At 40.2% G+C, this 24,283-nt stretch overlaps 1 protein-coding gene across 2 annotated transcripts in view; it reads left to right on the top strand.

Annotated features, from left to right (window-relative positions):
• The first annotated feature begins 7,782 nt into the window (after window positions 1-7,782).
• The window catches only part of mical2a (microtubule associated monooxygenase, calponin and LIM domain containing 2a), a 76,125-nt gene continuing 59,624 nt past the window's right edge, over window positions 7,783-24,283 (top strand). For both annotated transcript variants that reach the window (XM_088334447.1, XM_088334446.1), the window contains exon 1: window positions 7,783-8,225. The gene's annotated coding sequence lies outside the window, so the exon portion shown is untranslated. The remainder of the gene's footprint in view (window positions 8,226-24,283) is intronic.

Genomic DNA, 24,283 nt, shown 5'->3' with positions numbered 1-24,283 from the left:
TCTCTCTCTTTCTCTCTCTCTCTCGGTAGTACTTTCTTTACTCATCCCCACCTATCACCCTCTCTCACTCGACAGCTCTCTCTTAACCCACCCTTCTGTCTCTCTCTCTCACTCGATAACTTTCTTTATCCCCCCTCTGTCTTGATTGTTTTCTCTTTACATTCCCTTCTATATCATTTCCCCCTTTCTCCCTCTCTCCCTTTTCTCTCTCTATCTCAAACACTCCCCTCTCTTTGTTGATAGCTCTCTCTTAACCCCCCCTTCTATCTCTCTCTCATTCGATAGCTCTCTCTTAAACCCCCCTGTCTTTTGATAGCTCTCTCTTCATCCCCTCTCTATCGCTTGATTTCTCTCTCCATACACCCCCCTCTTTATCCTTATCTCTCTCTCTGTCTCTCTCGCTCTATCTATCTATCTATCTATCTATCTATCTATCTATCTATCTATCTATCTATCTATCTATCTATCTATCTATCTATCTATCTATCTATCTATCTATCGCTCTATAGCTCTCCCTTTAGCTCCCTTCTCTATCCCGCCCTCTCTCTCTTTCTCTCTCTCTCTTTCGATAGCGCCACCCTCTTTTTCGTCTCTCTAGATAGCTCTTTACCCATGTTTCTCTCCCTTTGTCTCTTCCTCTCTCTCTATCTATCTCAAACGCTCCCCCCCTTCTTTGTCGATAGCTCTCTCTTTACCCGCCCTCTCACCCTCTCTCTCTCGATAGGTCTCTCTTCAAACCCCTATCTTTCCCTATGGCTCTCCCTTTAGCCCTCTCGGTATCTCTCCCCCTTTCTCTTTCTTTCTCTCTCTCTCTCTCTCTTTCGATAGCGCTCTCTTTACCCCACCCTATTTTTATTCTCTCTATATAGCTCTTTTTATCCCTTTGTTTCTCGCTCTCTTTAACCCCCTTCCCCCCCCCCCCCCCCCCCCTCTCTCTCTCTCTCTCTCTCTCTCTCTCTCTCTCTCTCTCTCACACACACACACACACACACTTGCAACTCAATTCATGGTCAGTGAAACAAAAGTTGACCTTTTTTAGCCATAAATATCTTGGTCTCAAAACATTGGTTGGTTGTATGTCTAACCACGAGGGTCGTAGGGGCTCCATTTCCTGTGGTGTGTTCTTGGGCAAGTACAGCCTAGTTACTGCTCTCAAAATCATGAATAAATTGAAGTTAAACATAATTTGGGGTAATCTGAGACACTTTAACCGGCCAGTGTGTATCATTTTGCGCCATCTAGTAGTAAAAAGAAAATGTTACTGAAATTGACTTAAAACAGAATATTCATTCAATCACATACAAACACGCTTTCGAGCGCCTATGATGTTGCTTTAAATTTCCACTAGATAGTGCCATTTCACCAGACAAGGACGCTGCATTTTTTTTGGTTTGAACAAATGTATTCACACTAATAACAGCAAACAAACAATGTGAAGTTTTAACAACCCTTTTCGACAATCTTAACAGCAATCAAGCATATTCACAATTTCGTTATGTAACACCTTTTTAGTGTCAATAGGTCCGTCCAGTTTGAACAAATTCATTGACACCAATAACATCAAACAAACAATGTGAGATTTGAACAACCCTTCTCGACAATCTTAACAGGTTTTTTGCTCTGAACAAATCCACCGACACCAACAGCAGCAAACAAACACGACAATCTCAACATCAAACAAGCATATTCACAATTTTGTTATATCTAACAATATGACGTGACAATATGACGTTTTAACATTTTTTCCTGACATTTTCAACATCAATTAAACAATTTCAGAGTTATTATCTTTTAACAGTAGTTAACCAACGTGTAAAGGGCAATACTATTGTGCAAGGGCATAGCTCTGCCATCCCACCCTCCCAAGCAGCATCCTTCCAGTCCTCTGTGTGGGTCCTCTCCCTTCTTACTTCTACTTTTCACAACCCAGACCGTTGCTGCCGGGACCCCCACAGTGTAGCTCCGGTTCCCCCCTCCGGGTGGGTGCAGACGATTCTTCTTTATGGCTGCGTCCTAGGCCCGCCGCTCGCAGATTGTATGGTATCTGCAGCCATTTGGAGCACAGCCACGGGGGGATCTGCCTGCACCTCCATACCAGCAGGTTTCTGGAGGTCCAGATGGCGTCCTTGATGGCGGCGAGAGTGAGCCAGTCCCTGGCAAAGTCGTTCCGAGACCTCCTCGACCGACTAACCCCGTAAAGCACTTACTGTGCATCAGGGACCTCCCTGCTGGCAAGTCCGGGAACTTTCCTAGTTGGTCGGCCATTGTCCACAAGTCCTCGGCAGCGTTGCACTCACAAAAAAGGTGCTTCACCGACTCTTGGGCGCCACAGCCAGGTCGAGGGCATGTCGAAGTCGCTGACATTCCTCGGTGGTGCATTACGGCTCTGACTGGGAGAACCTCATGAGCCACCATCCATGACAAGTCTCGTAGTCTGTTTGGGAGGGCAGGATGATTCACGTTGCTCCAAACCGTTGTAGGTTCGCCAAACGCAAACCCCCGCACAGGACTTTCTGTTGCTCGCTCTTGCACAATAGCAATAAGGGCCCTGTGGTTTTGTAAAGTGTGACTTTCTTGTGTTTCCAGATCAAATTTCTTTAAAAAGTCCCTAACAAAGAGATGTGTTGGTGGCAAGTTAAAGGAAACTGGAATCAAATGATTTTTTGGTACAAGCTTTAGCTTCCGCAAGTACGAGCCCATCCAGTACCAGGTCATCGCTTGACCCCTCGGGTTATTGGGTGGGACCGGGTCATCGCTTGACCCCTCGGGTTATTGGGTGGGCCCATAGCGTTTCGGAAGTGGAGGGAGACATATTTGCTTCCCAGGAAAAGCTGGAGGTCAGGCACTCCTTTCCCCCTTTTTCTTTTTCCTTTTCATTGTATCTCATTTTATCCTTTCCCACTTTGAGCCCCAGATAAAGTAAAATATGGCTCGGTCCAGTTGTAGCAGCACATTTCTTTTGGGCATAAAAATTAAACTGATTGATAAAAGCAGTGGGAGGATGATCGCTTTGATGATTAGGACCTTCCCCTCTATTGTCAGTTTTCTTAGTGTCCAAAAAACAAGTCTTTGTTTAACTTTCCTTGTCACATCGTCCCAGTTGGTCTCGCCTCCTCCATCCGCATTGAATTTTATCCCTAGAATTTTCTGGTCTGTCTCTAAAACCGTCAGTGGGAGTCCTGCCTTTTCTGTCTCTGACCACGGTCCATAAAACTTCACTTGTGATTTTTCTCTATTTAGTCTCGACCCAGACGCCCTCCCAAACAGGTCAGTCAAGTCAAGGGCTCTTCTAACGGATACGAGGTCTGTACATAAAATATTAAAATCATCCATGTACAAAACACACTTGGTAATTTGTCCCCCGCTTCTTGGGATATTGATCCCTTCCACAAATCTATCTTTTCTTAACATTTGTGCCAAAGGTTCAACGCAAAGGACATAGAGCAGGGGAGACATAGGGCAACCTTGACGTACACCGCAGTTGATCTCGATTTCTTCCGATAAATTCCCGTTAATCATGAATTTGCTGTAGATGTCTCGGTATAGCAGTCCCACCCACTTGATGTATTTTTGGGGAAAACCACATTTTTGCAATACCCTGAAGAGGTATTGGTGCGAGACTCGATCAAAGGCTTTCTCAAAGTCTAGGTTTAGGACCGCTAGTCGCATGTTTCTGTCTCTCGCATAACAAATGGTATCACGGATCAGCATGAGACTGTCGCTGATCTTCCTTCCCACGATGGCACAGGTTTGGTCCGGATCAACCAAGTCTCCCAAGACTACAGACATTCGTGTTGCTAAGAGTTTGCTGAAGATTTTACAGTCCACGTTTAAAAGCGTTATGAGACGCCAGTTTTTTAAGTCAGTTTTGTCTCCTTTTTTTGTGCAATAGAGTAACTATCCCTATTCTGAAACTGTCTGGCATGTTGTCTTGACTGGAAAATTCGTTAAAAAGAGTAATCAGATCTGGTGCTAAAATATCCCAAAAAGTCCGGTAAAATTCGAGGTTGAGTCCGTCCTCCCCAGGTGATTTGCCTTTTTTCATAGTCTTTATGCAATCATTCAGTTGGTCTTGGGTAAAGTCCAATGTTAAAAATGGGTTTTGACGCACTGATCTTGAAATATGATCTAATACATGCCCCATTTCATTCTCATGTGTTTCTTTCTTTTCATATAATTTTTTGTAGTAGTCTTCGACTAATTTGGTTATTTCACTACTTTCCTTTGTTATTTGCCCGTTTTCGTTTTGAAGTTTAAAAAGCCCCTCACTTTTGCTCATATTTTTTTTTAAAAAGTAGCGTGTATATTTTTCCCCTTCTTCTATTTCTCTTTCTCTGCTTCTTATTAAGATGCCTTTGCTCTTTATTTCCGCCAAAGCCTTTAGTTCTTGTTTGGTCTCTCTGATATCATCATTAAAGTCCACCCCCCTTTTTCTTGTGTGCAGTAGCTTGAAATTCAAAAAGAAATGTTTGGTAGGGGATTGGGATGTAGACGATTTAAGGCAGTTTTCCAACCAGTGTGCAGGATGAGCTTGTCGAATGCATGACTTGACTTGACTACGGATTTAAAGTGTACAGTAATCCCTCGCTGTATCAAGGTTTGGATTGAATTGCATAGATTAGATTTATATTGCATAAGTTGGAGTAGGCTGGAGAGCGTACACAATCAATATACCGAGTCCTGCCATGGCTGGGCTTTATGCCGGCGGGCGGAGACATAACTGCGTACGATTCTTGTTCAAAGATGTAGGAATGTCAAGACTTGATTTTATGAACAAGTTTCTTGAAAAAATTCTGAAGTTTAAAATGGAGGAGTTACATTGCGTCATAAGCTTGCCTTCTGTCAAAGGCTTTGATGTAAGTTTTGTAACGGCGGCTCTTTATCAAGAGTTTTGGAATCGTTTTGAGGGGGTGAGGCCCCAGTTTTCTGGATTTACAGTGGAGAAGCTGGCTGATAATGCTAGCAAGATAGTTATTGTCAGGCTGTTTAATGAAGTGGTGAATGCTGATGACATCTGTTATTGGTTGAGTAGATATTGCTCGATAAAAGGCCAGGCTATGAAGGTGAGGGAAGAGAAAAACGTTTGGACTTGTGCCTGGAGGATACCCATCCAGCAATGGCAAGATCCTCAGGGTTTTCAGAAACTGAAACACCTCCCGTCGACTATATTCCTGGGGGAAAATCGTGGCTTTATCCACTATCAAGGACAACCAAAACTCTGTCGCAAATGTGGTGAGCATGGGCATCTGGCTGAGGTATGTGATCGAATTTTTTGTGGAAATTGCAGGACAATTGGACATTCCTTTGAGGAATGTACCAATAGCAGAAAATGCAATCTCTGTGGAGAAACGAACCACCTCTATAGGAACTGCCCGAAATCGTTTGCTAACAAGTTGAAAGCTAGGAAGGCAGTTAACAAAGACAACAAAGACAATAAAATGATGTCAGACAACATAATGAAATGAATATATGTAAAAAAGACAATGAAATGAAGACAACAAAGACAATGAAATGAATAAAGTTATGGAAATACCAAATGAAAATGAACAAGAAATGAATAAAGTTATGGAAATACCCAATGTAGATGAACAGGAAATGAATAAAGTTATGGAAATACCCAATGAAGATGAACAAGATGAACAAGAAATGCACAAAGAAAATGGACAAGACAAACAAATTGAAAATACAGATGTCCCTCCCAAAACCCCTGGAGGAGAGACCAAAGAATCAAATTTGAGTCAGGAAGGACCTGGAAATTATAATTCGATTTTTCATACAATACCTGAATTTAGACAAGACAAACAAATAGAAAAGGCAACTGTCACTCCAAAAACACATATTAATCAGGAAGGGCCTGGAAGAGTCCAAAATAACAAAATTGTTTGCTATGCCATTTGAAAAAGACAAACAAATCGAAAAGGCGAACGACTCTCCAAAAACCCATACGGGCACTGGAAAGAGGGGTAAAAGTAAGATAAAATCGGGGGTGGTGAAAACACCGGAAACAAAGAGAAGGGATTTAGAAGAAAGCCGATTGCCGATGAAAAAGCCCATAAGTGAACTGTATGAAGTCAGCCGGAGGAAGTCGGGAGGGAAAAAATCTGACTCTTTGTGGGCAGGGAAGTAAGAGACCCCTCGATAGATCCTCTGGCTCACCCCCTAACCCAGAAAAAAAGGGGAAGACCTGGAACCACAGACAGAGAGTCAGAGGATTCCAGAGTTTTCCCCGGTGAGTCTCCAAAAGAGGTACTGCTCTTAAGTGGTGAGTCCGACACAGGTGACACTCCCGATGATCACCAAAGAATGGACTCGGATCCCGCGGTTTTGTCTAAGTTGTTTGAATACTTTAACAACACTTATGAACATTACATTCTCTACTATCAATGTGAGAAGTGTGAGATCAAAGGTTAAGGCTCAAGGCGTTTTATCGTTCTTAAAAACTATCAGAACGGATGTGTTTTTACTACAAGAATGCTGCATCCCTTTTCTAAAAAAGTATAAACAGTGGGAAGAGATTTGGCCATATCCGTCATTATGGAGTGGCTCGAATGAAAACCGTAACGATGGGGTAGCCATTTTAATAAACAACCCTCAACTCATCATAAAAGAGAGTACTGTGATGAGAGACGGACGTGCAATATTAGCAAGACTTTCCTATATAGGGAACGATTTTAACCTCATTAACATACACGCCCATCCCGACATACAACTCAGGTACGAACTTTTAGAGGACATCCAGTCGTATATGCTAGGCCACCAACCACTAATCGTGGGAGATTTTAATTGCATCCTAAGTAGGAAGGATAGAAAAAGGACCGATGAGGAGTTTAAAGTAGATAAAAGATCAATTTTATTACAAGACATGTGCCGGACATTTAAACTGGAAGACTGTTTCAAATCCATACATCCAAGAGAGGAGGGCTTCACCTGGTTCAGTAGTGACAATGCCAGAGCCTCTCTAATAGACTACATATTTACAAGGGGTTTAGCAAGTTTAATTCCTGTTTTTTTTCGCATCACTTGCTACTGTCCTGCTCTCTCTCATTTCCTTCAGGTATGACTGTTGGGAAGGGTCTGTGGAAGTTAAACTGCTCCCTGCTGGAGGATGAGGCTCTAGCCGCACAATACGGGGAGCTGTACAAAGACTGGCAGATCCTTCAAGACTCGTATGATTCACGAGCACAATGGTGGAAAATGACAAAGAAACGAACACAGACCTTTTTTAAAAATGCAGGGAAAAACAAGAAACTTAAAGAGATGAAACGCGTGTCGGGGCTACAAAAAAGACTCCAACGCTATTTTCTTTTTTTGGTTTGAACAATTTTATTGACACTATTAACAGCAAATAAACAATGTGAGGTTTGAACAATTTTTCTCGATAATTTCATCCTTTTTTTTTTTGGTTTGAACAAATTTATTGACACTAAAAAACAGAAAACAATCATGACAATCTCAACAGCAATTAAGCACATTCACAATATTATATTCCAATATGACGTTTTTAACAGCAAACACAAAGTGGGGTTTGAACAAACCTTCTCGAAAATCTTACATAAAAGGCTTCGCTTTCCCTTTTCAATTGCCGCTAGATGACATTTTATCCAAGTCCAGCCATGCATGACTTGAGATGCTCTCTTCCGCGTACTGCTGTGATCGACGCGCTTTTGGTTTGTCACGTATCGTCAAAGGTGTTGTTAAAAGCCAACCGGCGCTACATGGCGCACTAGAGTCATTTCAACATCATAATCGCAACGCTTCCTCTGATTTCGACTACCGTAGTTTGAGGATGCGTTCAAAGACCGGTCAGGTGTACGAATTCGTAATTACACCAATGTGCACTCTTTTAGTTAGACGATGCTTTCGAAGCGGCTCAGGTTGCTCAGATACACTATGAGCGGCGCTGTTGTGTTTACTTAAGCCCAACAAAAAAAAAATCCAAATTCAATTTGAAAGAAGATTCTGTGTCCCGCGGAGAGACAGCTGAGCTATCCCGGGGCCAGAGGCAGCAGCTGTGGGATGTGTCCACAAACAAGCGCCGCCCCCAAACACCGGCTGACGTCCAGCAGCAAACACCCACCAGGAAGTTTTTTTTCCTTACTCGGGACATGTGAGAGTTTCAATTGCATTCACGTCAGTGGAGGCAGCGAGAGAGAGACACCTGACTAAATTCTTCTTTTTATTTTCATCATCATGACTAAAAACATCTCCACGGGGTTCACTGCGAGGTAAGACTGACGATGTTTTTTTCGGTTTTGGGGGGAAATAAGGGAAACATATTATATTTTAGTAAAATTTTCTCCTCTCCAGCTGAGGTTTTTTTTTCCGTAAATTTCTTCATTGAAATGTTGAAAGCTCAAGCTCCCATGTTCCCACCTCCTCCTTTTAAAATCATTTGAATTCTTATCAACTCAAATCTGCTTAAATGTTTATCAATAGGACCGTTATACAGATTTATGCACACTTTGTCCTCACGTATAAAATTTTATTCTAGTGTTGACTCGGTTTAACTACTTCACTGCCAAGATATTTTCATAATGCTGATGCAAAAGTGCTTAAGATCTTCTAGCATTCTGACTCATTTTCCAAGTTCCACTAAATATGTCTGTCCATTACTTCGGCTCGAAATCTAACAAATTAAAATAAACTATTCTTACCAAAAATATAAACTACAGTGTAGTTACTACACCAAACCTACAGTCCTCCGTGTAAAAACACGTCTTTGGCACTGAATAAATCAGAAGCTTTGGCATTTTACAGCACTTACATTTGCATATATTTCTTTTCAAATACACGGCCTTGCGAAATTATCTCCCCCCTCAGAACTTTTAATCATATTGCCACATTTGAGACTTCCAACCTAAAGCTAAAAAACCTAAACTTTTTTTCTAATAAACATGTATGTGAGACACAATCGTGAAGTGGAACCAGATTATTTCAACATTTTATACCTACAATGGAAAAAACTGAAATGTAGGTGGTGCAAAAATATTGGCCTGCTGTTCTCTCAGCTTAGCTCAGTTCCCTGATGACTTCTGAGTAATCCAATGTTGACCTAAATGACTAACAATGATAAACAGACTGTATTAAATGAATGTAAATGTAAATGGTCTGCATTTATATAGTGCTTTTCATGTCAATGTGGACCTCCCAAAGCGCTTTAAATGTGCCTCAAACTTTTCCCTTTTACACACTAACTAACCGATAGCAGCGTCAGCCATGCAAGGCAACTACCTGCGATCGGGGGCATTGAGACTTCAGTGTCTTGCCCAAGGACACTTCAACATATAACTCTGAGGAGCCCGGAATCGAACCTGTGACCTCTTGATCCCAAGACAAGCAGTCTCTGTTGAAATGCACCTGCTCTGTGATGGACTCAGGGGTCTGTGAAAGGAGACACTGGAGAACAGACAGCATTATAAAGACCAAAGAACAGACCAGCCAGGTCTGGGACAACGTTGTGGAAAAGTTCGAAGCAAAGATCGTTCGAGTTGATGTGAAAATGGATGGAACAAAATACAGAACGATCTGTTGGAGTTTGAAAGAGACCTGAGAATGGGGCGCAGGTCCTTTTTCTGACCGGACAAAGACCCTAAACATATAGCAAAATCACCAACGGAATTGTTTAATACAAACAATATAAAGGTGTTGGAATGGTCAAGCCCCAAATCCTGTAGTGCATTTATGGAATAATCACCATCAATCTTTAAGGAACTTGTGCTGCTTTTTAGGAAAAATGGTTCAATATTTCTGTTTCAAGATGATGAAAACATATCCAAACATACTGTGATCACAGCAAACAAAAGGTAATACAAAGAATGATCTCAAAGGGGGGCAATATTTTTCCAATGCCTACTTTTTACTGTTTTATTTGTTAGGGGCCGGTCACACAGACATTTGCGGCTGAATCACGGCCAGAAATTTCTGACTGTGAGGCGGACGCTATTGTACGCTTTGAGATCGCAATGCAGACGAGACACAGCAATGCTTAACACGATAAAGTTTTGCGCTGCTCAATTCTTCAGAGCGCGGGTACACAGCCTTTCACGAGCGTATCAAGGCTGAACCACGGCCAGAAATTTCTGGCCCTGAAGCGGATGCTGTTGGGCGCTGTTGGACGTTTTGAGACCGCTATATAGACGAGATACAGCAGTGCTTTACTCGCGGTCGGAAATTCACACGTGGTTGGCCGCGCGCAAAACTTTCGAGCTGCTCAAAAGTTTGAGCACGTGTTAAACCGCGTGCCGCACACGTGGTCAACACGAGGTAATGACGCGGAAATGACGCGGAACGATGTGCTCTGGCCGCGGCCAGGGCGTGGTTACACATGGGTAGGACGGGAAATTTCAGCGGGTAATCGTGGGTGGAGCATGGTAATAGCATGTTCTGCGCCTGTATCGCGGTGTTATTACGTGAAATTAGCGTGTTACGCGTGTGACAGTCAAACGCCTTTCTCCGCGTATATACAGCGTGATTTGCCGAGCACACGTCAGTTGTGCTCGAGACGTCAAGGGGGTGACCATGGATCCCCGTCAGCGTAGTGACCTCGTCTTAATCCATTTTTATTTCTTGACATTTCTTTTCAAGATAATAAAATAAAAATGATGCCATAGCTTGAAATCTTGATCTTCACGGGACTGTGTCTTGAGCGGTTATGATTTCTACAGCCCGGTGTTATCCAAGAAATGCATCCCCTCGCTACTACAACCACTTTTACCTCGTTTTATCTCACTTTTAGGGAATGTAATGGCGAACATATAACCAAAACCACTTCGTCTTGCATTTGTTGGGAATGTAATACAACTTAAACCATTCCGTCTTTGTTTGTGTTGTGAACGTAATCGAACGGTAAATCCCCCCCCCCTTCGCGTGAACGCGCATTCTGCTGCGCTTCCAACGAAAGCGATCGTATTCTATATAAAACGCTTATTAAAACTATAAAGCGAGCTAATTATAACAATTGGGAGATCCTAGTCTATATAACGCGTTTATTTAAACAATAAAGTGCGATCGTATTCTACAAAATGCGTTTGTTAACGCGGATGAAAAAGTCACCAACGTCAATGCACGCTTACAACAAAAGCGATCGCAGCAGAATGCGCGTTCACGCGAGGGGGTGGGAGTGTTGCGTAGGAGTCGGATTTGGGCACAACACCGGCTCGGGAGCTTTTATACCCGTGGTCCACACGAGAAAATGACGCAGAAATGACGCGATGAGGAAGCAGAACAGTCGCCGGAGTCTGTTTTGCGGGCATACTACCGATGAACAGCGGGTTGGCCAATTTTGCGCATTTTCCATCGCGGGCAACCACGGGCAAAAAAAACCCGCAAAATTTTAGCCGTGATTCAGCCGCAAACGGCTGTGTGACCGGCCCCTTAGGACAATACGACATGTTAAATATATATGGTTTCTTTTCACGATTGTGTCTCGCATGTTGTTGATTCTTAGAACATATTTTGAATTTTTTATCTAAAGGTTTGAAGCCTTAGATATGGCAAACATTTTGTAAGGCACTGTAAATGTCTTCTGCAGATAACAGCTGTTGGCGGCTGCATTTGTACCTCAGTCTCCAAAGTAAGGTGCAGTATTGACAAGCTACTCAATTGACTAACCCAAAGACGGAAATTGAGTGACAAGGCAGCTCTATACTGTGAAAAACAATAGACGACAGGTTAAAATCCAGCTACTGTGCTAACAACTCACACAAACCACACAAAACACTCGTGGCACAAAGTGATTATACGCTGTAGTGTTTTAGTGTTCGTTTTAATTGAGTCACTTCTTTTCTAGTGAACTTTGGATTAAGCCATTGTGACAGACCTCAAATATTCAACAAATAAGGGTTCAGATGTCTAAATTTTCTGACCATTTAACATCTGGGGTAACTTGTATTCCTGCCTGTAAATGATGGTCTTAATATTGTTATTCAGAAATAAAACATAAAAATGTTCTGGTCTTTCAGAGTGGAATGTCGTTCCAGAAAAAAATGCTGAGTCCGCAAAAGCAAAAGGGATGATTCATTTTTTGGGGGGCATTGACACATATAGGCCAACCCTTTTAACTTTCTGCAAGAGATTGTGTTTAAACTGAATGTTGTGCTGGTCCTGGAAGATGGGAATGTCTGTCTGGAAAACTTGTGAGTTGGCAAAACCAAAATTACTGAGTCATTTTTTTTGAGAATTTTCACCTCTAGAGTGACCTACCTGATTGCTTGTGAAAGATTGTGATTCTGGCCAAACCTTTTTTGGGCCTGAGAGAAGGCGCTGAGTCCGCAAAATAAAATATGCACAGTCAGCTTTATGGAGGGGGGATATTTTTCATCTAGGCTAACTTACCTGACTGCCTGCAGAAGATAGTGTTGATATACAATGTTGTTCTTGTCTAGGAGGATGCAATGTCTTTCTGGAGAAAAATGCTAAGTCAAAAAAAAACAAAAAAATGCTGAGTCTGCTTTTTTGCCCTTTTTCACAACAATGGTAAACATACCCGACTGCCTGTAAAAGATGGTGTTTATATTCAATGTTATTCGGGCATGGGAGAGTGGAATGTATTTCTGAGTCGATAAAACCAAAAGAACTGAGTCATCTTTTAGGGGAAATTTTCACATCAAGGGTTACCTACCTGACTTCCTGTGAAAGATGGTTGTCATAACTACAATCACCTCTCATTTTATTGGGTGGACAGACACACGGACATATATACTTGGATCTCAAACGAAAACATTATGGCCACCCTTGCTCGTGGGTGATAACAATGGCTCACTGTGGCTTGCCAGGCTGCTTGCTAGCTCCATTTAGGCGTTGGCAACCGCCGCAAATCAGACCCACTTTAAAGTTGAGTCATTAGTGTGTTTTAATTTTGCCTGTTGACTCACAATAACTTTAAATACATTTAATTTTACATTCTTCTAGTTAATTCTCATTTGGAGAATAGTACCTATGATTGAGTATTTTATGACATGTTTGCTACTGTGGAAAAAAGTAGGAGTCATTTAACTTTGAAGATCAGCTTTGTTACTGATTTGTGCAAAGGTCTTTTAATGTAATATGCATTTTTAAAACAACCAATGTTATGACTATGTTACTGTGTTTTTAGCTTGTTGTATTTACCAGGAGTGGGGCTAAAATAAGCTGTGTCAACAATGAAAATGGGCAATTATATATTTAATTGAAGCACAGCTATTGTTCAGAATTTATCATTTTAGTACAGGCATTGACAGTGTTTATCTGATTTCTTATGCTGTTTGAAAAACAGATATTAGCAAACTTTCCATCAATATTTTCCATTGTTTGTATTTTCAAAGATAATCACAGATGATCCATCACTGGTTTGATATTTTCAGGACTGCTCCGCAGACAATCCACGTGTTCTTTTAGAGCTACTTGGTGCTTGCGAGCACCATGTTGTTGACCCCTGACCTGATTGTCTTTCTGAGCAGAAATAGGAATTTAGGATATAATGCCAGCAGACGGGCAGGATTTTAGCACCTTTGATGAATCTGCTTTTTTTCCCCTGAATTCAACTCTGAAGTGACTCAGTCGTTCCTCCACATATTTAGCCCGGAATGATTTACATGTCTTGCAAGATGAGGTGTCATGTCTTGAGCAAGCCAGCACTTATTTTGTGTTTACTGCAGTAGCTAACTGCCATTGGCCTCTTTTCTTTTCTTCTACGGCAGAATCGCTGTAATCCAAACCTTGTCTAACAGTCCGTATGATTTACTTTTGGACGTGATCGCGTCCTTTGCCAATAACCTGTCAGCTACTACCACAATAGTTATGGTATTTCCCCTACTGATTAAGAACAAAATGGAGGCGTATTAAATGTTATTATTATGACCGTCTGTTATTATTTAACAGCTTTTTTTTCTGCCAAATGGCCGCTGGCCTCATGTTTGGCGCATGCTCAGCAATTACTGTTCTTACTCTGATTTACATACTTCCTCTTTTCAGTACACTATTTGCTCGGAGCAAAGTTAATGTAAAATGCAAACTCTTTTCAAGGTGAAGCCATAAGGAGACCTTATGCAACTGGAAACTGCGGGAATAACACAATTTGGCTGACATTTACCTCACAGGGAACTCCCACTTCTTTAATGTAGACTAGGGCTGCAACTCAGGATTATTGTAATAATTGATGAATCGGCAGATTATTTTTCAATTAATCGACGAATCGTAATTTTTAATATATCATGTTTTCAATTTGCTCCTCTTTATTCAAATAATGTGATGTTTTGGACAGATGGAAAAATGGACAAAACAACAGAATAGTCTATTATATAATACAATAAAAAGTGTCAAATAGTTTAACAAAGAAAAGCGAAAATCATAGAAATGTATGCTACACACCAGCAAAGAGTAAGATGCTTTTTTTAGAAAGCGCTTAAAAAAGGCAAATATTGGAGGAGAATTATAGTACTCCGTAGTAGCAGGAGGACCTGAGTGAATTTTTAACGTTTTTATGCTCTTACATATGTTTACCTTTTTAATTTGTTTTATCTGCACTGAAAGGAGAAACCCTCCAATTTTGTTATGCTTGTATAAAGACAATTAAAAACCATTAATTCATTCATTCATGTATAGAATTTAAGGTCTCGGGCGCCCTCTGCCAGACCAAAGTACTACTGCTCTTGGTTGGCACCAAAGTAAGTGTCGTAACAAAAATTGTTTTCCATTCGCCCTCTGCTGGATCAAAGTGGCACTACAAGAATGTCTCCTCAACAACCCAACAAATGCACTCTCATTTGCATTGATTTAACGGGCTGAGTGCCGCCATAATTTGTTGCAAACGCTTTAAAAAAACAATTTATCGATGTGTTGTTGCAGCCCAAACATAGACCGAAATTCTTTTAGAAAATAATTCCTTCAGCTTTTCATTTAAGAAATAGTTCTGGACACTTGTAGAAATATCCTAGGCGGCGGAATTGAGAACTAGTAAAACGCCAAAGTTTCAGCTGTGATGCTGTGGTGAATGAAGTGGATGAATGCAGTCACACTGTGTTCCATGCAGAAAAATCAAGCGAGCGTGATTGAAAGCTTGTGCTGGTTACTGCCGGGGTGGTGTTGTAAGCCTCTTCCTTCCGCCCGCAATGCGTCCTTCCTTCTCTCTTTATATCAATCGAAATAGACCTGTGTACAAAAAAAAAGGCGGAAAACCTGGCGGGCAACGTTGACATATAATTCCTAATGTCACCAACAGAGAATAAAGTGGTGATCAAAAGTCTGCGTACCCCCTTCGAGAAGCCAGGCTTTGGGGCACATGAAAATGATCAAACATTTCAACACTTGTTTTCCAATTTTGATTGAAGTATAAAAATACCAGTGTTACTGCTATTGCACAAATGTGCACACCCTTGTAAAACTGTAGATGACAGATGATCTCCGGTCATTGGTTTTCCTTACAAAAAAAGGACTCCGAAGTGGTACGGTCCTGACTGGGGATGATAGGTATCATTGGTGCAGTTGCGAGACCAATTATAGCGTATTGGTACTCATTATATGTTTAGTACATTTTCAAATCACCAGAAACTTCAGGAAAAGCTTACTTTACTAGATCACAATCGTTAAGGGTGGGTGTGTTGCAATTAAAATGAAAAACAAGTGGTAATGTGAGTGTTTCTGAAAACGGATTCATAATAAGAGGGTGTGCACACTTGTGCAATGCCATAGTATTTTCAACAATTTTGACTTATTTTTTCAGTGAAGTTAAAAAAAAAAAAAAAAATATATATATATATATATATACATGTATATATATATATATATATATATATACATGTATAATAAAATCAGTTTTGTCATTTTAAGGATGCGTGTTAAAAACTTTACTGTTCGAATTTAATGATAATACAGATGCTCCCTTACTTACGAACATTAAAGTTACCAAATATGGTAGATGCGAAAAAAATCTTCGGGATGTCGAAAAGTTAAGTAAGTTAGATTTTCTATTGTGTGTACCTTTTTCCGAGCACAGGGCAGTACTGTAGTGCCTCTTTCCGCCGCTACTGGCGTGTGGCGCTGTGAGAGCTCACCCAGCATCCCGCCCAAAGAAGAAATTTGCTTCCTCTTCCTAGTTTATGTGTAAACATACTATACTGTATCTCCAGCGTGCTAAAATCTTTGACATTTTTATTGTTTAGTATCTCATGCATCCATTCAATATGGTTGGTGTAAAGTGTAAAGAAGAGGCGAGACGTTTCTTTTGAAATGAAAGTGGAATAAGAAAGCTTGATGTGGTTGAAAAATGGTTGGCTCGCTTTTTTTCGGCCACTCTCTACCATGAAGGAGGACGTCTCCTAACCCATGAAGCCCATCTGCCAAAATTAAGTTAAACTTCACTTTTATATTTATAGAGCTTATTATTTTATGAAATGTTTATTTTTTAGTACAAAACAATACAGGTTACTTATACAAGCCTTAAACATACTTATATAAACCTTAAACATACAAAATATAGCACTGAAGCAACTTATTAACAAAATCAACTTACGAACAGGGCAGCACGGCGCCGCAGTGGTTAGCGCTTGTGCGGCACCGTTCATGTCATGGCAACCTGTCGTGGGTTCAAATCCAGCTCCAGACTTCCTGTGCCGAGTTTGTATGCTCTCCCCGTGCTTGCGTGGGTTTCCTCCGGGCGGGGCGGCAGTAGCTCAGGAGGTAGAGCGATCTTTTTAGGATTGTCCGTGTTACATGCCGAAGTGTCCTTGGGTAAGACACTGAAACCCCAATACCCCCAATAAGCAGGTTAGCGCCTTACATGGCTGCACAGATCACGGCCGCTATTGGGAAATGTGAAGCACAATGTAAAGCGCTTTGGGAAGTCATTGACTTGAAAAGCGCTATATAAATGCAGATCATTTCACATTTCATTTCACTCCGGTTTCCTCCCATGTTCCAAAAACATGCATTCCAGGTGAATTGGCCGGTCCAAATTTTCCCTAGCAGTGAATGACCGAATGAGTTGTCTGTCCCTGTGTGCCCTGCGATTGGTTGGCAACCAGTTCAGGGTGTCCCCTGCCTGGAGATGGTTGGGATGGGCTCCAGCCCCCGCGACCCTAATGAGGATAAGCGGTACGGCTTATGAGATGAGATGAGAACTTACGAACAATTGTCTGGATCTTGTTCGTAAGTAGAGCAGCGTCTTCATGAATTGACATATGGCGAAGTGGGTGTCGATTTTTGACATCCACGGCGTAGTCAAATTATCGTAATGTATACGTGCCAACATACTGACTTTAAAAATCTTTAGATTTTATCGCACAATCTATTTTTACACAGGAAACTAAATCTATCTTCAAAATATTAAACAAACAACGGATGCTTGTTTATATCCGGAATTAGCAAACTTTTACCAGAACAGATATCTAATGTGATTGTTGAAGCAATTTATTCATGCACAAAGACTTGATTTCGCAATAAGTAGCCTTAAACTAAAATATAAGTCCTGAGTCAAGATTTTATGTTGTTGTTTGAATGAATGAATGAATGAATGAAAATTTTATTTCGAACATGACTAATCAAAAACAAAACAACAAATCGAAAAAAACAAAACAAAAACAATGTTGTTTAATTTTTAGATATGATAATATATTTTTAACCTGTTTTTAATTTTTTTTTGCCTTTTTTATTTTTTAGAAAAATGAAAATAAATACTTAAAATCAGCACAAATGTTTGGCAAATGAATGTTTTCTTTACTACGTTCTAACCTTTCAAAGTAAAAATAATCATTCAAATATGTGTAAGATCTAGCCTTATGTTATTCCAGGTATTTTATTTTTTTTCAGCGCAATCTTAAACAGCTTCATCAAACAATATAAGTAATTGAATATAATCTCATGAGCAGATAATTTGTTTACAGTACAGAAAAAAGTAGTCTTCTGCCACCCCAGGATGAATGTTACAATTGCTCAGGTGATCATAGGATGAAAGCAAAGATAGTGACCAATGGCATGCTTTTTCAAAGTTAAAATAAGAAATTTCCTGCAGTACACAAGACAAGGTCTCACGGCACACCGGTTAAAAAACACTGGTTTAACACGTATAGCGCTAGTGAGTATGGTAATGCCTCTAAAACCTGTTAAAACATATGAAGATTATCTTTACTCAATTAGATTAGAAAACACAACTTTGAGTTGTCAATGGGACATTTTTTGTTGGCCAGACAATATGCCAAATTATTGTGGATAAGATAACAGGATTGACGCGTATAATACAACATGTTTATACAAGGACGTTAAAACGGGGGTCGGCTATATCTGAACACTTGCCTGCCAACAAGTTGAACTTAGTCCAATGTTTGTATCTTGTTTACATGCTCTTTTTACAGGTCATGTGTTGCAACCTAATAGCACTCCTCTATTCTGAGCTCGCCTCTCATCATTGTTGTCTAGCAAAATTGTCTATTCTAGGGAAACGGTTACCCCGATGCCTTCACATGAGTGATTCCCACTAGACCTTGGCCTTACTTTCATTATCCTGAAACTATTTGTTCCTTGACGACATTTTATGGCATCTTTGTGCCAGGGAGGAACTTGGTAATCTAATCATGTTGGAGCATTGAACCACTGATTCTGTACTCTAGTAGAACTTGCGCATACTTTTTATTGAGCAAAGCCGCACTTCCTATAGAAAAAAATCAAAAGGCCATGGTAAATGAGGTTTTATTTTTGACATTTATATGGTGTAAATCAAGGGCGCCAAGAAAGCAGCCCGCGACCCGCCTTCTGCCCGCCAAGGGTTTTAATACGGCCCACGAGACGACGCTGAGAGAAGCGCAAGAGAAAAACAAGCTGCGTTTTGAAATATGTCCGCTGGATGTTACCAAAGCAAGGCACCACTTCATAGCAACTGGAGCTGTAGGTCTCTCACGCTCTCTCTCTCTGTGTCTGTCTCTGTCTCTCTCTCTCCTTGTCTCTTTTTTCAATTTTTTTCTTTTTTCTGTCCCCCTCTGTCTTTCTTTTTTTTTCACTCCATCTTACTCTAATTTTCTCTCTCTCTCTCTCCTCTCTCTCTCTCTCCTCTCTCTCTCTCTCTCTCTCTCTCTCTCTCTCTCTCTCTCTCTCTCTCTCTCTCTCTCTCTCTCTCTCACATCTGTCTCCTTTCCTTGTACTCTTTCTTTGTCGCTCTTTTTCTTTTCTGTTTCTTTCACTGTCTTTTTTTCCCTCTCTGTGTCTATTTTATTCCCTTTCTCTTTGTCTCTCTCTTTGTCTGTTTCTTATTTTTGTCTCTTTCTTTCTCCTGTCTAATTCTTCATTCTTGCTTACTTTCTCTCTCTTATTTTATTTTTAACTTTCTTTCTTTTTAATCTACTCGACCAGAAATTGTGAGAATGTTTTTACTAACACATGTCTCCCACACTAAAAGGAGTTTGACACCCCTGGTCTAGATAGTTTTATCATGCCTAACTTGACAATATGAAAGACAACTTATAATTGTATTTAGATTTGGTAGTGGAACAAGATGTTGGTGGTTTCTAAGTCTACTGTAACTTCAATTGCATGGCACCTTTAACCTGTATTGCTTTTCGAGCACAATATTTTGCTGAATAATTATTTCCCTACTTTACTGTAATTACATTCATCTTTCTAGTATGAAAAGAATGCAGCTGCCACCTACTGTTACGAAACAAAATTACACTTACTCTGCTTATCATTGGAAAACAGTTTCATCAATAAGTATAAATTTGTTGTCCCTGATAAGATGAAATTGAATACGGCACTCAACACAAGGCCTCATGGCACACTGGATGACGCACACTGACATGGAAGTCTCAGTTTTACAACGGATGGTGGCAGAAAACTTGATAACAAGAAGCAGGTCTGCGGACAGCAAATAATAGCCACACCCAGTTTAAGTTTGCTGACATGCTAAATAAACATCAAGTGAATTCTAATTTTGTGTAAACAGGCAAACCACATAACTTTGCCTTGGGAAAGTCCCCTCTCTCAATACTAACAAACTATGCAAACCACCACAGACTGATAGAATTTCACCTAAACCAACAAGAGGCGTATCAAACAAATTGAGGATGAGAAACTGAAACCCGAATAGCGGGGTTTCTACTACAATTTTTAATTATCTTTAGAAGTTGAAGTTTAATCCTGTATTCAATAAATTTGCATGTCTGACGTCCTAATGCCAAATGCATGACTCTCAGCACTAATGTGAAAGGACATTGAAGTTAGGGCTGCAACTAGCGACTATTTTAATCGTCGACTAAGCACAGACTATTGAAACAATTAGTCTGTATTATTATTATTATTATCTTAAATTTGGCATGAATTTGAATTTTGTTGTATGGTAAATTATAATCCAAAAATAACGAGCAGAGTGAAAAAATATATTTTATTGAACATACTGCAAATTCGTATGGAAAATAAAGAAAAAGGCACCATCTAAAACCAATTAAGAGCAGTGCTCATTAGGTGGAGACATGAAGCCATGAATAAACCAAAAGTACTTAACGATTCTCAACAGTTTGAAATGAAAGGTTTTTAACAACTGACGTCGGTTCTTTTGACTGCATCCATTTCATTTCAAATTTGTCTGGCACAATGTGTCACAAAGCTCAAGCTCTCTGTTATAGTGAAATATACACATATATAATCTACAATCTATGTCATTAATAGTGAATTGGCTTGAATTTAACTTGAATCTTACACAGGCGAGTCAACTGTCCGCGGTCCGATATGTTTAATGTTCGTGCGTCACTGAGCTACCGCAATCATAGGCATGGTCTGCATAGCAAACTTTTTAGTACGCGTACGCAAAGTTTTGTTACGCATACTTGATGTTGACGCTACCATTTCTGTATGTTTAGGTTACAGCTCGAAACTAAAGACTATTGCGCATGAGCGATTCTAAGCAGAAATTACATTCATGTAAAGATGCCTCTCTGTTGGAAAAATGTGTCTGACGACAATCGTCAATAATAGAATTCAGTGTTGACGATTAATATTATATATTTTTTTCAACAACAAGGATTTATCGTCGCAGCCATATTTCAAGTAATCCATTTGTTTAATCCGTTTTCTGCACTAGTTTTCCTCAATAGTCGCAGGGGTGCTGGATTCCAACCCAGCCATTTTCGGCCAATGGGACGGGGACACCCTAAACTGGTTGCCAGCCAGTCGCAGGGGATACAGAGACAATTCACTTACTTATTCACACCTACTGTAGATTATATATAAATATATTATTGAAGTAATGCATTATTATCTAGTGTTTAACATTTTTTTGTGTGTATCAATTTAAAGAAAATGGAAAACATCAACCGATATTGTCCTGACACCCGCCTGATATCAGCTCTGTGACCTTCATGTTGGCACGTTGGTTGCTTATCAGCCTGACAGATGGTTCCTTCCTGGTTTTCTAAGGCCGAGTCTGTAATTTTGAGTTCTAGCTGGCCATCCGTAGTGTGTGTGTGGGAGCGTGCATGAATGTGCACTTCCCAGCACTCCCAGTGTTTTCCTTTGTACCGCCAGCTTCCTATTGTATTCTCATGGTGATTGCGTCACTGCTTGCTCACTTGATGATCACGTCTCCTCTGGTTTCTAGGGGTTGGAAGTTTCTGTTGATAATCTTCATTTAGGATGCGTCTGTTGGGTAACTTTGACGACCTCTTTTATAAATGGTCTGTAATGTGCCAACAATTCTTCTTTGGAGTCGTACTTTGTTTTTTGAAAGATTTCACAATCCAATTTAAAGTCACTTGAGAGTAATTGAATGCTGCCAAAAGCTTTCTGCAGGGGAAAAGAAGCATACGGTTTACATAACGGAGTCTTTTTAGGAGCTATAGTACACTATGTCTTAGTTCCTGGTGGGATGAGAACTTTTGTTTTTTCTACACCTATCAAAGAATAGTACAGTACATCCTCAAAAATGTTTGGTTTTCTTGCTGTCTAATTCAATTGGAAGATTGCTATTAGATAACAGATGTGGAACATATGGTAGCTGATAACGTCCAAGCTAAATAGTTGCCTTGCTACATTTGTCATGTAAAATGCTTACAAAAATATCAATAATAGATGTATAATTACAGCTAAGTCAAATGATTAATAGTGAGTCAGTCTCATCAGGGCACTGGTATTTTATATACAAGATCAACATTAATAATATTGAGATGAATGGTATAATGTAATAATTTTTATTTATAGCTTAATCCTATAATATTTGTGTTTTGGAGAAATGTTCAAATCAACCCAAAAATTTGGAGCTTGCTGGATTTCCGTCAATGGATTTGAGGCCTGGCGGCGTACCTTTCTTTTTTGTGTCTCCCACCATGCTTTTGATTTATAGTAATCGTTGACCTATTGGGTTACTTCATTCTCCAATGCCCGTCCCCCAACCAAAAAATATACATTGTTGAGGGCCATCCCATCAAGCAATAATCTTTTTCAAACACAGAGCAAGTTCGTTCATATGAAGACTTTATTTTGCACAAGTCAATTCTATTTATCATCGTGAGTCATTTAGAATGAAGAAGAAGAATGAATTTACTTTTATTGTCATTCTTTGTAACAATGCACACAGAACGAAATGTCGATACACCTGACCCGTACAGTTAAACTGTAGCGAGCCGATGCAGCCGCAGCCAAACAGGGCGCAGCCATTTTAGTCATTAGGTGACCAAACCCCCCAATTCCAACCCTTAATGCCGCGCGCCAAGCAGGGAGGCAATGAGTACCAATGTTGTAAGTCTTAGGTATGACTCGGCCGAGGCTTGAACCAGCGACCTCCCAGTCTCAGAGCGGGCGCCCTACCATCTAGGCTACCGAGCTGGTGGACAACGTTAGGACAGCATTGGATCATTTAGAGATCCTCATTGAAATTCTGTATAGTTTGCTGGATTGGAAAGGAATACAATATTTCCTTGCTGTATCGTAGTTTACTTACCACAATTTTGCTACTTTGTAGATTTTCATCATCCATTTTTTTCTGCATTCTGATTGGTTAAACAGTTTACCCGCCCCTTTTCGGTGTGTTGGCCTCCGCATCAATAATGTTGCAGTCTGCGTGTAAAACAGCTTGACAAACCAACATTATGTATGTGAAGATCATTTTCAAGTTTCTCTAAAAGCCATCATGTCAACAAAACATTTTGGACCCACAAAAGGAGAAAAAGGCAAAGAAGATGCATTCTATCGCCAACAAATTTGGACTTATTGACCCATTAAACTTGCCCCGGAGCCACAATAAGTCTTTGGTACTCTTTAGTGGCTCCTTGGCACTTTAAAAAAGAATGCATGATAATGGAAAAATATGTGGTTTCTCTAGGACAGCATCGGATGGTAAATGCAGTTTTCCATAACATCCCCATTATGGCGGCAAAGTATCATGTAAAATAAAGGAGATAGTGGTGTTTTTCCATATAGTTATCAGTGTCTGAAACTCAGGACAAAAAATTACCGGACACCAGAGCAGACAACTCTGAAAAGTTGCCTTATCCCACCTCATGATTATTTCTTGACGAAACATTTCCAGGTACAGTTTCTCTTTTTATGTTAGGACCCTGAAATTTGGAAACATGTTGAAAAGTTCAAGGAGGGCAAATACAAGGCACTTAACCAAGTTTTCTGGAGGACACTATGTATAGTATTGGAAAAAACAACAATAAAGAGAATTTCCTAGGGTTGCTTTTATTAGGATGCGTCTCTGATAGATCACATTACATCTTCTCATTGTTCTAGTTGGGGTGTCACAAAATATTGCATTCTCACATGTCCAAGTGTCTGTTGGTGTGTCTGTGTGTTCTTTGACATGCTTGTTTAGTCTAGGTCCTTCTGCAACAGGTGCATTCCTAACATTCCTGCTAGTTGTAAGATTGTGTTTCACTCATGTCTTGTCATTTGTATTTGTATGGCTACCTTTCTTGTACTGAAGTCATTGCAGTCCTTGCATATTGGTATGAATGGTGTAAATGGATACGTCAAGTCACGTTTATTTGTATAGCCCTTAATCACAAAACGTCTCAAAGGCCTGTACAGACTACAGACTACTATTACACAATCCCCTAATGTAAAAGCTACATGAGAGTAAGGAGAAAAATCAAAAACATCTGTATGAGGAGAATGAACAGACAGTACTCATGCGTCATCAGCATGAAATGAAGGTAATAACATAATGTCCGGTTAACAGCTTCCTTAAGTCAACATTATTCATAAGTTATTGAATATAAATGTGTTTTGAGCCTTGATTTAAACACTTGCCAAATTATTTTATTGGATCCATTCGAGATGTGGAAATGTTTTCTTGATTTGGGTAGCAGATTGTCATTGGGGTGAAATT

The sequence above is a fragment of the Urocampus carinirostris genome, chromosome 4 (assembly GCF_059441175.1).
Source record: "Urocampus carinirostris isolate Australia breed hairy pipefish chromosome 4, RoL_Ucar_1.0, whole genome shotgun sequence".
NCBI classification, from domain to species: domain Eukaryota; kingdom Metazoa; phylum Chordata; class Actinopteri; order Syngnathiformes; family Syngnathidae; genus Urocampus; species Urocampus carinirostris.
Note: the sequence above shows the minus strand (reverse complement) of the source record. Positions and strands in the feature narration are given on the sequence as shown.